A 14,541-nucleotide genomic window follows, 5' to 3' on the forward strand; every position below is an offset into this window, starting at 1 on the left:
CTCTAGTACAATATATAGTACAGACAGTGCATATAGTCCATAGAGCATATAGTACAAGCTCTAGTGCAGTATATAGTACAGACATTGCATATAGTACCTACAGAGCATATAGTACAAGCTCTAGTGCAGTATATAGTACAGACATTGCATATAGTACCTACAGAGCATATAGTACAAGCTCTAGTACAGTATATAGTACAGACATTGCATATAGTCCATAGAGCATATAGTACAAGTTCTAGTACAGTATATAGTACAGACATTGCATATAGTCCATAGAGCATATAGTACAAGCTCTAGTAAAGTATATAGTACAGACAGTGCATATAGTACAAGCTCTAGTACAGTATATAGTACAGACAGTGCATATAGTCCATAGAGCATATAGTACAAGCTCTAGTACAGTATATAGTACAGACAGTGCATATAGTACAAGCTCTAGTACAATATATAGTACAGACAGTGCATATAGTCCATAGAGCATATAGTACAAGCTCTAGTGCAGTATATAGTACAGACATTGCATATAGTACCTACAGAGCATATAGTACAAGCTCTAGTGCAGTATATAGTACAGACATTGCATATAGTACCTACAGAGCATATAGTACAAGCTCTAGTACAGTATATAGTACAGACATTGCATATAGTCCATAGAGCATATAGTACAAGTTCTAGTACAGTATATAGTACAGACATTGCATATAGTCCATAGAGCATATAGTACAAGCTCTAGTACAGTATATAGTACAGACATTGCATATAGTCCATAGAGCATATAGTACAAGTTCTAGTACAGTATATAGTACAGACAGTGCATATATAGTACAAGCTCTAGTACAGTATATAGTACAGACAGTGCATAAAGTCCATAGAGCATATAGTACAAGCCTAGTACAGTATATAGTACAGACAGTGCATATAGTCTATAGAGCATATAGTACAAGCTCTAGTGCAGTATATAGTACAGACAGTGCAAATAGTCCATAGAGCATATAGTACAAGCTCTAGTACAGTATATAGTACAGACATTGCATATAGTACATAGAGCATATAGTACAAGCTCTAGTACAGTAAATAGTACAAACAGTGCATATAGTACATAGAGCATATAGTACAAGCTCTAGTGCAGTATATAGTACAGACAGTGCAAATAGTACATAGAGCATATAGTACAAGCTCTAGTACAGTATATAGTACATAGAGCATATAGTACAAGCTCTAGTGCAGTATATAGTACAGACAGTGCATATAGTACAAGCTCTAGTACAGTATATAGTACAGACACTGCATATAGTACCTACAGAGCATATAGTACAAGCTCTAGTACAGTATAAAGTACATACAGTGCATATAGTACAAGCTCTAGTACAGTATAAAGTACATACAGTGCATATAGTACAAGGTCTAGTACGGTAAATAGAAACAAGCTCTAGTACAGTATATAGTACAGACAGTGCATATAGTACAAGCTGTAGTACAGTATATAATACAGACATTGCATATAGTACAAGCTCTAGTACAGTATATAGTACAGACAGTGCAAATAGTACATAGAACATATAGTACAAGCTCTAGTACGGTAAATAGAAACAAGCTCTAGTACAGTATATAGTACAGACAGTGCATATAGTACATACAGAGCATATAGTACAAGCTCTAGCAGAGTATATAGTGCAGACACCGTATATAGCACAAGCTCTAGTAGAGTATAAAGTACAAGCTAGGGCTGGGTGATTATGACCTAAATCAAAATCCTGATTAATTGAACATGTAACCTCGATTATGATTAATGAACAATTATTTAGGCAACAACCCTTTTTGCATACCACGCTCCTATTTGAATGTTACGCCATTGAATTAATATTTATCCCCTGAACCTGCTGTATATTACTGTATATAATATACTCCGACACTGCCCCCACACAGTATAATACCCTATAGTGCTCCCCACACAGTATAATGCCCCTATAGCTGCCCTCCACACAGTATAATGCTCCTATAGCTGCCCTCCACACAGTATAATGCTCCTATAGCTGCCCTCCACACAGAATAATGCTCCTATAGCTACCCTCCACACAGAATAATGCTCCTATAGCTACCCTCCACACAGAATAATGCTCCTATAGCTGCCCTCCACACAGAATAATGCTCCTATAGCTGCCCTCCACACAGTATAATGCTCCTATAGCTGCCCTCCACACAGTATAATGCTCCTAGATCTGCCATTCACACAGTATTATGCCCCCATAACTGCCCTCCACACAGTATAATGCTACTATAACAGCCCTCCACACAGTATAATGCCCCCATAACTGCCCTCCACACAGTATAATGCCCCCATAACTGCCCTCCACACAGTATAATGCCCCTATAGCTGTCCTCCACATAGTATAATGCCCCTATAACTGCCCTCCACACAGTATAATGCCCCCACAGCTGCCCTCCAAACAGTAAAGTACTCCATAGCTGCCCTCAGGCTGCATAATTCCCCGACAACTGCCCCCACACAGTAGAATACCCCCATAGTGCCTAATAAAATACATACTCACCTAACCCACGTTGCAACGACAAGTGGAGGAGATCCATCTGCTCCTCCGTTCTGTGTGGCTCGGCACAGACAGGCGCGATGACATCACTGCCTCGTGCCTGTCTGCTCTGAGCCGTGAGCGTACAGCGATACATAGTGAAAGGCAGAGCAGGGACGTTACGGCTCCCTGCTCTACCATTATATTCAACTGTATCTGAGTCCGGAGGATGGGGATACAGAGGAAACCGGGAACAAATTATTGAAGAAACCGAAATGAAGAAGATTACGTCTGTTAATTGCATTGAATTTCTGTTTCAGTTGTTTTTCGATTAATTGCCCAGCCCTAGTACACGCTTTAGTGGAGTATATAGTGTAGACACAGTATATAGCACAAGCTCTAGTAGAGTATACAGTGCAGACACAGTATATAGCACAAGCTCTAGTAGAGTATATAGTGTAGACACAGTATACAGCACAAGCTCTAGTAGAGTATATAGTACAGACATATTAATCCACAAAGGTAGACGTCTCCTAGAGGCTTGCTATACTTTTACATTCCAGTGTGTTATGACCTGTTTGTACTCGGCAGGTGACAGGAGATGTAATTCTGACAAGGGCTAATGGAAATTCTACACCTCTACTAGTTAAGAGTATATAACCTTCAGGCAGAATGTGAAATGAAGTACAATGTATGAATAAGTCTTACGTAGTGTATATACGTATGTATGCAATCAATAACAAGAGCTATTTTACCTTGTTTATGGCAAAGAGCAAAGAAGTACAAGCCCAGGTCATCAAGAACAATATGGCAAATTTCTGCTGTGGATCAGGGCCACTGATGGAAGGACAAAGTGCCATCAATTTTCAGGGACAAACTGTTTGCTTGGCATGCTCGGGCAAATGGTAAAGTTTGTCAGTGCCAGAACCCTACACTTGCTAGTCCATTCTCTCCCCCATGTGAGCCTTCTTTCAGCAAAAGGCCATAATTTAACTGGGGTTTTTCCATCGGAGACATTTGTGACATATCCACGGGATATAAAGAGCTACGTTTCGACTCCGCAGGAGTCTTTATCAAGCATGCTTGATAAAGACTCCTGCGGAGTCGAAACGTAGCTCTTTATATTTGGGATGTGTTAATAAAACACTTTTACACCTTTGCCATACGGATGCGGTCCTCAAGTTTTTCATACTAATCGCCCGTCCGGAAGGGATCTCTGGACATGGAAATTTCATCCCTTTGAAGTTGAGTGGAAATTTTCCGATCAAGTGAGTGCGTAACTCGCTCAGCTATGCCGTTTCCATAACTCCCATAGAACTGAACAGTAGTTACGGAAACAGCGTAGCTCGCATGCTACGCTGCTTCCGTAACTGGCATTCACTACTATGGGAGTTACGAAAACAGCGTAGCTCAGCGAGTTACACTGTTTCCGTAACTCACGACCAGGTCATCACGAAGGGGCCGGGTGTCAGCATGGGCACAAAAGTTAGAACGTGGTTTAGGGGGCCCCGTTCTAGAGATAGATGCGGGTCCCACCTCTGGGACCCGAACCCATCTGACACTTATGACATATCCTGTGGATATGTCAGAAATATCCTTCATGGAAAAACTCCTTTAAGGTGGAATGCATTCAAAACCTTTGATTATCATCATTTTAATACAAGATCAATGAGATTTTGTATTTGAACCTTGAGAGCATCTTTAACATGGGCCAATAACTGGCTATAAAGTAATCTCGAGAGATCAGCTCTAAGATCACTGCAGAAATAAAGATCCTTATTAAAAAATATATTGTCCATGGCGTCTCGCTGATATATAAATAAGGCCCCTTTCAGACTGTATTTATGGTCTGTTTGAGCCGAGAAAATCTCTGACATATACGATAAACGGAAGCTGTGACAGATGCCAAACAGTTACATCCATCACCCGTAGACTATTATGGGATCACTTAAACGGATACATCACTAACTCTTTATGACATAGACTATTATGGTATCTGTTTAACGTATATGTCATTAAGAGTTGGTGTTGTATCCGTTTAAGGGATCCCATAATAGTCTATGACAGACGGATGTTAGGCATCTGTCACCTGTAGGCTATTATGACATCCATTTAATGTATACATCATGAAAATCTCCTGAACACCTAAAGGCCCTGTTCACAAAGGCTGAGTTTTTTTGCAGGCAGAAAATTCTGTCTCAAAATTCCGTCTGGAGGTCAGAGACGTAAACGTCCTAAGATATGGCATGTCGCTTCTTTTTTCCGCGAGAAAAAACGCCTCCGCCTCCCAATGAAATCAATGGGAGGCATTTTCGGACGTTTTTTGGCGCGTTTTCCGACATGGTTTCCGCGTCAAAAAAGTTTTTAAAAAAAAATCTCTGTATGAACAGCGCCTAAGACGTATATGTTAAATGGATGCCTGTACCGGTTGCCATATAGTTGTATGTCACCCATAGGTACCTATGTTAAAAAAAAAAAACATATACAATGTGGTATAGTTTTTTTGTGCCGGATGCCTCTGGATAGAATTGCATAATCAACTATGCTTTTCTATCCAGGCCAAAAAAAAAAACAGTATCCCTGACATATATCGCCCAACAGAGGTCAAAAGGACACTCTTTTGGCCTCCATACGTATAATGGGAGCCTATGGTTGCGTTTCACATATGCGCGGAAGCTTACCCGACGCATATGTCATTTGTGCAGGGGAAACGCAGTGTGGAAGGGGGGGGGGGAGGGGACTAAAGTTCTGCAGACAGCAGTTATATGAATATGCATGATCAGCTGACGGGTATACCTGAAGTATGGACCAAATTAAATAGTCAATCATGCAATACAAAGGTCAGAATTTTACTGTAAAAAAAATAAAATAAAAAACTACGCTAAAACCTTGTTTTCTACCTGCAGATTTCATGTAAAATCCGCCCACAAAACGCCTTCAATTGTTTTCAATGGGAAATCCTGATTTTCCAACACAAATGTGAAATCAGCATCAATAAGTGACAGGTCACTTATTCTCACAAATTACGCTGCGTTTTTCCCACATGCGGATTAGCGGCACAAAAACTATAAATCCGCAGACTTCCTTTGAAATCTTTTGTCACCCGATTAACGTAGACGCCATGAAAAGTTAATAAAGAGCCTATGACGTATACGTTAAACATATGCCATATAGTGACATACGGCTCCCATTTTTTTAATTTTTTTTCCGGAATCCCGTTGCAGTGGAATTCAACCTTTCCCTTGAAAAATCTGAAAGGAATCCGGAACATATAGGGCTGAGCATTTGAAAGTCCAAAGAATGCCCTATTTTATTTCCTTTTTTTTTTACCTTCCTCTGGATTAATAGGGGGAAAGAAAGTTCTAAAGTTTACACCTTCTACTTCTCTTCATCCACATCTTCTCCCATTTCTCGATTGAACTTTTTTCAACCGTATTCATGTAACACTCCTACAAAGGCCAACATGCTGAGATTTAGTTCTTAAACTTTAGTGTTACGATATGGAAAAACATAGGAAACAAAGGTTTACATATTGGTGTTGATGGAATATGACCAACGCAAACAAAAGGCGTCTCCCCTAATAATCCCCATGTAAACATCATTGCTCCGCCACCACTGAGGGACGTGGAAGACTCAGACTACATGTATCTTATACACATAATTTGGAAACATCCTGTTTCCTTTTAAAGGTTTCCACCTATATGTATTTTGGAAAAATCTGCTTAAAGGGGTTTTCCCATCAGGGACATTTATGACAGTCACAGGATATGTCATAAACGTCAAATAGATGCGGGTCCCACTGGGACCCGCACCTATCTCTAGAACGGGGCGCCCTAAACCCTGTTCTACTGCTATGTGTTGTAGCTGAAAAGTGTGATTTCCGAGCATTAATATACGGAAACAGCGTAGCTCGCCGTGCTACGTTGTTTCCGTAACTCCAATAGTAGTGAATGGCGGTTAATGCGAGCTATGCGGTTTCTGTAACTACTATTCAGTTCTGAGACTTACGGTAACAGCGTAGCTCAGCGACGCTGTTTTCGGATCTCCCGACCCTAAAGTCAGGAAGTGGCCGGAAGGCAGCGAGAGCAGAAGAAGGTAGAACAGGGTTTAGGAGGCTCCGTTCTAGAGAGAAGTGCGAGACCCAGAGGTGGTACTCGCATCTGACATCTATGACATATCCTGTGGCTATGTCATAAATGTCCCTGGTGGGAAAACCCCCTTAATGGAGGCTGACAGAGAAGGGCATGGAGTCCCTTTTGCCAAGCGGCTTTCCCCGTCCTCTGCTGCCAGCACGGTACCAATCCAGGTCTGAGCTGAAAAGCGGAGTCATTTGAGAAAAACAGTTTTGCTAGAGATGCAAACCTAGACAACTGTAACGCAGTATTTTAAGAAGTTGTAACCGTGTAGTAGGCAGATCTAGAGAAAATAAGGTGACGCCGGGCGCCACATCGTGCAGATCAAACGGGATAAGTGAAAATCGATAGGACGATAATAAAACCGTTCACTTTAGAGAATTGTACAACCACAGGTACAACACTGGTGTAGACAGGTAATAAGGTATGGTCGGCTGCAGCTATCCGCAAAACCGGTGGGTGTCCGGAACCAATGAATGAAGGTAAAATGTAGAAAAACTGGGAAATAAAATAGCCCTGCCAACATTCAGAAGAATCATGCAGCATTGCAGTAAATAAAAGTTTAATCTTAAAAAACAGTGGCTACACATTTCAACGCCACTCCAGCGTCTTCATCATGGCCTGATAAAGAAGCCTGACAAGCGTTGAAACGCGTAGCCACTGGTTTTTTTTTTTATGATTAAACTCTTTTACTCTAACGCTGGATGATTCTTTTGGTTGTTGGCAGCGCTGTTTTATTTCCCAGTTTATCTAGTAAGCAGTCTGTCGGATACATCAGGGCTTCAACTCCAGGACAAGTTGGAGCAGATCTGATGGCTAATAAGAATATTAAGGCCCTTTTATACGGGCCTATGATCAGGGTTATAAGCGAACGCTCGTACCCGATCATTGCACTGTGTAAACAGGGCAGCCATCAGCCATTCAACGACCAAACGCTTATTCGTCAGCAGATCGCTTCTTTTAGGTCGCCAGAAAAACGGTCACTAGTCATGAGCACATCTCTCTGTGTAACATGGGAATGTGCTGCAAACAAAATTTATGGGGACGACCGATCGTATTATTGATCGTTCGTCCCCATACTTGGGGGGGATTCACACGAACGTGATTTGCGTCCGTGCAGCCCGCATGGTTTTCACGCGGCTCGCGAGGACCAATACACGTCTATGGGGCAGTGCAGACAGTCCGTGTTTTTTGCGCAGCGTTAGTCCGCTGCGTAAAACACACGACATGTTCTATATTTAGGCGTTTTTCGCGCATCACGCACCCATTGAAGTCAATGGGTGCCTGTAACTCACGCATGCCCCACGGAAGCACTTCCGTGGGACAAGCGTTATTCGCACAATAACAGTAAAAGAATGAATGTAAACAGAAAAGCACCACGTGCTTTTCTGTTTACAAACATCCAAACGGAGTGTCATAAAGATGGCGGCTGCGCGAAAAGCACGCAGCCGCGCATCCATATGAACAGGGCACACGGAGCTGTCAAGTGCCTTTTGCGCGCGCAAAACGCACACGCTCGTGTGAATCCGGCCTCGCGATCATTGCTCAATGTAGATTGAGCAAACAAGCACCAATCGGCATGTTGTACTGTTGATTGGCGCTCATTTAATGGGCAGAATCTCTGCCATGTAAAAAAAGAAAAACCTTACTGCCATTTTAAAAGACCATTCAAAACGGATAAACTGCTAGTGCATGGTCTGAGTCTGACGGTGCATAACACAGGGGTTCTCTTTCCTTAAATCCCGTGTCACGCAGCGCCCCCTCAGGCCATGCACTAGTCGTAACGCAGCAGATCAGTTTCCCCAGAACTGTTAAGCTATTTCTGGTGAAGAACCAGTTTCGTAAAAACAGTTTCCCAAGAGACTCAATCAGACTATAGAATATTGGTATATCTTTGTGTCTACTTGGCACCCAAATATATTTGGCCCATTGTCTAGTAACTACAAGGAAGTGGCTAACAATGCCACAGCGCTCGACTCCTGCGTGCCAGCATGCCAGATGGCTTCAGGGACGATGGCTGCCAGTCACCTATATCCAGCAGTAGAGTCCCTATTATCAAAGATAGGGATTTTCCAGACATATATTAGTAATACATCCAAGGTGATACAAAGACCTTACTTGTCCTGCAATACAATATACTGGCATAAACTATAATATGCCAACTTGAAGCGTGCCACAAAAGCAAGTGGGCTAATAAAAGAAGAGTCCCGAACATAGCGGAAAACTGGCTTTTAGTATCTGTTCCCTTTCGCCAACCAAATGTTAATCTGGATTGTATATCAGAGCACTGCTCATGTAACAATTCCTTGTTATACGCCATGACATGAACTGCCATGACTGCTGAATACAGAGTTCTGTATTCTGACAGTAGATGTGCACACCGAACCCCGAGCCGTTGTCCTGCTCATCATTTTATCTTTCCCGCTTCCTGAAGGGGCGATTCCTATAGTAGAAGAACAATAAAGCATTTCTATACAAGCGATTCCTATATCACTGCCACACCAAAGGGGATCTTACACTTTACAGCACCAACAGATATGAAGATCAGCATTTTCCTAAAACTGCAATAGGGGTAAGTGCACCATTACTTGTTATTTAGTTCTGTTGCATATATAGCACCAACGTATTCCACAGCGCTGTATAGAGACGGTCATCATGCACATGTGTCCATAATGGGGATTACAATCAAATTTCCCTACCTCAGACGCACACTAGGGCCAATTACCCTATCAATATGTTTTTGGAGCGCGAGATAAAACCGGAGTACTCAGAATAAACCCACGTGAACACGAGGCAAGCAAACGCCATGCGTGAATTCGAACCAATGACCCAATTCGCCATTAAAATACTTTAAAAAAAAACTCCAATTTCCACCCCTAGGGGGTCTGTGCAACAAACAGCTCAATTCGGATTGGATCCCTTAGGGGCAACAACTGCAGAAATATTTAGGGCGATTTGTAGCAGCAGCAGATTGGTGCATTATAATTTAAGAAACGACGTACCCACCTCTATAGTGACGTACAAGCAAAATGCGCTGTCATTCACGCTGGTGCGTTCAATATATATATATATATTTCGGTGTAACCATATGGATCTATGAATGACCAGGCCGGTTACCATCAACCATAGTTCTTAACCTGGCCATAGACTAATGAGGTGTCAAACACTACATTTAATAATGGCAGCCGTTTACATTAAGGTGTTGGATCTGCGGTAGTGATATGATTGGCTGCGATCAGATTGTCCTGGTATAAATTGGCATTGTCACATGTATTGGACAACCTGCACGAGATGAATTGGGAACAATCGTTTACTACGGGCACAGCGATCGTATTGGATATTGTAGATTTCCAGTGCATGATCTAGTACATCATATATAGTTCCCCTTCCAGTTTATAGGACATTCGGTTATTCAGATCCGTCTGTGCACCGATCACAGATCATTACATCCCGATAAGAGGCCTGAAGCCCTCCGAGGTGTCAGTGACCCGGTCCTAGTCCCATAGACAGCCGCTGGGACACTGTGCCGTGTGAGAGGGTCAGGATCACCCCCTTCTAGTGGCGCCATGTAAATAACAACACACGCACGTCAGTGTAGCGACCTCCCACCCGGCAAACAACGCATCCTCGCCACTGCTATTACCGGAGACGGAGCAGACACTCACGGCAGCCGCACAGTCATATCAGGTGCACGGACTCCTTTTCTGGCTCTCCCTGCTACGCCTCCCTGTACTCCGCCAGCTTCCTGGGCTACCCGATGGCTCCGGTCTGGCCCAATCACATGATCTCGATGACATCAGCACAGATACGGGAAGTCGCTGGGACAAAACTCCTCCAGCATTACAGCTCGTTTTTTTTCTTTCCCTTCCAGGTCACTCCTCGCTACAGCTCATGCACACATCAGTCAGGCTATACGGTGAAAAAAAATGGCCATAAGAACTAATTAAGGGTATGTTCACACGCAGTGAGCAAAAACGTCTGAAAATACGGAGCTGTTTTCAGGCGAAAACAGCTCCTGATTTTCAGACTTTTTGGGTATGTTCACACGTACACGTCCGATACGGCTGAAATTACGGAGCTGTTTTCAGGAGAAAACAGCTCCGGAATTTCAGACGTAATGGCATGTGCAGGCGTTTTTCGCAGTGTCCATTACGGACGGAATTGGAGCTGTTTTTTCATGGAGTTAATGGAAAACGGCTCCGATTACGTCTCAAGAAGTGACATGCACTTCTTTGACTCGGGCGTCTTTTTTACGCGCCGTCTTTTGACAGCGGCGCGTAAAAAAAATGAACATTTTGGAGCCGTATTTTCGGACATAATTCGAGGTTAAGGGTATGTGCACACGTAAACTGCATTTACGTCTGAAATTACGGAGCTGTTTTCAGGAGAAAACAGCTCCGTAATTTCAGACGTAATTGATCGTCCTCGCATTTTGCGAGGCGTCATTGACGGACGTAATTTAGAGCTGTTCTTCATTGAATTCAATGAAAAATGGCTCAAATTGCAGAGGCAGTCATTTTACTTGTCGTCGTTTGACAGCTGTCAAACGACGACGCGTAAATGACAGGTCGTCTGCACAGTACGTCGGCAAACCCATTCAAATGAATGGAGCCGTATTTTCAGGCGTAAATCGAGGCATAATACGCCTCGTTTACGCCTGAAAATAGGTCGTGTGAACCCAGCCTAAAACGCCCGAATTACGTCCGTAAATAGAGTGTGTGAACCCAGACTTTTTAACAACTCGCGGTTTTGCTGCGTTTTTTTACAGCCGTTTTTGGATCTGTTTTTCAATGGAGTCAATGAAAAACGCCTCCAAAAACGTCCCAAGAAGGGTATGTTCACACGGCAGCGTCCAATACGCCTGAAATTACGGAGCTGTTTTCAGGCGAAAACAGCTTCTGAATTTCAGACGTAATTGCTCATACTCGCGTTTTTCGTGGCGTTAATTATGGATGTAATTGGAGCTGTTTTTTAATGGAGTCAATGAAAAACAGCTCCAATTACATCTCAAGAAGTGACATGCACTTCTTTTGACGAGCCGTCATTTTACACACCGTATTTTGACAGCGACACGTAAAATAAAGGCTCATGGGAACAGAATATCGTAATTCCCATTAAAAGCAATGGGCAGATGTTTGTAGGCGTACTAGGGGCATTTTTTCAGGAGTAATTCGAGGCGTAAAACGCCCAAATTACGCCTGAAAACACTGCGTGTGAACATACCCATACTGTCAGTTTTTCATGGCCGTTTTGCATCAGTCTCCCTTCAAATTTTCATCCATTTCAAGGGCTTCCCAGGCTCAGCGCTCAAAGTAGCGTTGATCCTGGAGAGCAGGGCCGTATTTGAAGTTCATTCTGCCTAAGGGTATGTTCACACGGCAACGCCAAATACGTCTGAAATTACGGAGCTGTTTTCAGTCTAAAACAGCTCCTGAATTTCAGACGTTTTGACAAGTGCAGGCGTTTTTCGCGGAGTCCATTACGGACGTAATTGAAGCTAGTTTTCATTGGAGTCAATGAAAAACGGCTCCAATTACGTCCCAAGAAGTGTCCTGCACTTCTTTGAGGCGGGCGTCCTTTTACGCGCCGTCTTTTGACAGCGACGCGTAAAAATACACCTCGTCTGCACAGAACACCGTAAGACCCATTGAATTCAATGGGCAGATGTTTGCAGACAGTTTGGAGCCGTTTTTTCGGCCGTAATTTGAGACGTAAAATGCCTGAATTACGTCCGTAAATAGGACGTGTAAACATACCCTTAGGCACTTTTAGGGCTGACCCCCCACCCCACCCCCAGCTTTTCCGCCGCAAAAATCGCAATGTCCTAATTGTTGCAGGTTTTACCTCAATGGGGAAAACCAGCGATCCCGCAGCATAAATTGACATGCTGCGGATTAGAAAACGCACCGCAGGTCAATTTATGAACGTTTTTTCAGTGGGTCTCATCCACTTTGCTGCTACTGTATTAGGCTATGTTCACACGGAGTATTTTGCAGGCGGAATTTCTGCCTCAAAATTCCGTTTGGAAGTTTGAGGCAGATTTTCCTCTCCCTGCACGCCGATTTTAGCGGCGTTTTTCGCCTGCAACCATGGAGCGCCGTGGGCATAAAACGCCGTGAAATACGCTTTCTCTGCCTCCCGTTGAAGTCAATGGGAGGTCAGAGGCGTAAACGCCCGACGATAGGGCATGTCGCTTCTTTTTCCCGCGAGGCGATTTTACCGCTCGCGGGAAAAAGACGCCTCCGCCTCCCATTGAAATCAATGGGAGGCATTTTCGGCCGTTTTTGACGAGTTTTTTGGCGCTGTTTCCGTGTCAAAAAAATTAGTAAAGAAACTCAGTGTGAACTTACACTGCGGATTTTTCGCAATGAAATTTGTTTCAGAAAATGTGCAATATTTACGCTATGTGTGAACTTATCCTAAAATAAATGCTCAGTGCTACCCCATTAACTTTCCCTCCCCTGCCCCCCACATGAACACTGGGACCCATTTCCCCTATTATTGATCAGGTCACAGTTTATTATTTTTTAGAAAAACAACACTCCTGCAGCGGCCCCCCCTTCGCGACTTGAGCAAATTACGCCCTGCCAGTTACATCAGTACATTGTGCTACTTTTAAAAGTAGGCAATGAACTGAGAGAACCTGGGACCATGTGATGTAAACTAACCAATGACAGCTTAGAGCTGTCACTGCTTAGTTTACTGTCACAGACCCAGAAAGGTAAGTATAATAATGGTTTTACTTTTTTATTTATTAGTGTCAGGGGGGATTCACACGAACGTGTATTCGGGCCGTGCGGGCCGCATGGTTTTCACGCGCCACGCACAGACCAATACAAGTCTATGGGGCAGTACAGACAGTCCGTGCTTTTTGCGCAGCGTTTGTCAGCTGCGCAAAAAACGCGACATGTTCAATATCTCCGCGTATTTCGTGCATCACACACCCATTGAAGTCAATGGGTGCGTGAAAACCACGCAGGTCGCACGGAAGCACTTCTGTGCGAACCGACTGAAACAGCGCACCAGCTGTCAAAAGGATGAATGTAAACAGAAAAGCACCACGTGCTTTTCTGTTTCCAAACATCCAAACGGAGTGTCTTTTTAGATGAGCGAACCCGGACAACCGAACCGAACTTCACCGGGTTCAGCCGAACTCGGCAAAAAAATTTCCGGTACGCGACGTCAGGAGATAGTCACTGTCCAGGGTGCTGAAAGAGTTAAACTGTTTCAGCACCATGGACAGTGACTTCCGATCCCAATATACATGAACCTGTAAAAAAAAAACTAAGTTCTGACTTACCGATAACTCCCGGCTTCTTCCTCCAGTCTGACCTCCCGGGATGACAATTCAGTCCAAGTGACAGCTCCAGCCAATCACAGGCCAAGCACAGGCTGCAGCGGTCACATGGACTGCCGCGTCATCCAGGAAGGTGGGGCCCGATGTCAAGAGAGGCGCGTCACCAAGGACGCGTCACCAAGGCAACGGCCGGGAGGGAAGTTCTCGGTAAGTACGAACTTTTTCTTTTTTTTTAACAGGTTGCTGTATATTGTGTTCGGCATTCACTGTCGAGGGTGCTGAAAGAGTTACTGCCGATCAGTTAGCTCTTTCAGCACCTTGGACAGTGACGGGCGTCGACTAGCCTCATCTCTATGATGGCAGCTGCGCGAAAATCACGCAGCCGCGCATCATACACGGATGACACACGCAGCTGTCAAATGGTTTTTGCGCGCGCAAAACGCTGCGTTGTTTGGGCGCGCAAAGACGCAACGTTCGTCTGAACCTGCCCTTAGCCTCATGCACACGAACGTAAAAACGCCCGTAATTACGGGCCCATAGACTTCTATTGGCCACGGGTGCCTTCCCGTTTGCCTACGGGAAT

The 14,541-nt window shown here is 43.8% G+C and overlaps 1 protein-coding gene across 2 annotated transcripts in view; it reads right to left on the reverse strand.

Annotated features, from left to right (window-relative positions):
• RAB5A (RAB5A, member RAS oncogene family) overlaps window positions 1-10,467 on the reverse strand; it is a 37,653-nt gene extending 27,186 nt beyond the window's left edge. The window contains exon 1 of one of the 2 annotated variants that reach the window (XM_075827216.1): window positions 10,327-10,467. The gene's annotated coding sequence lies outside the window, so the exon portion shown is untranslated. Of the gene's footprint in view, window positions 1-10,304 lie in introns of both variants that reach the window. The other variant, XM_075827215.1, reaches the window with a different exon arrangement.
• Window positions 10,468-14,541: the final 4,074 nt, after the last annotated feature.

The sequence above is a fragment of the Rhinoderma darwinii genome, chromosome 5 (assembly GCF_050947455.1).
Source record: "Rhinoderma darwinii isolate aRhiDar2 chromosome 5, aRhiDar2.hap1, whole genome shotgun sequence".
Lineage (NCBI taxonomy): Eukaryota > Metazoa > Chordata > Amphibia > Anura > Rhinodermatidae > Rhinoderma > Rhinoderma darwinii.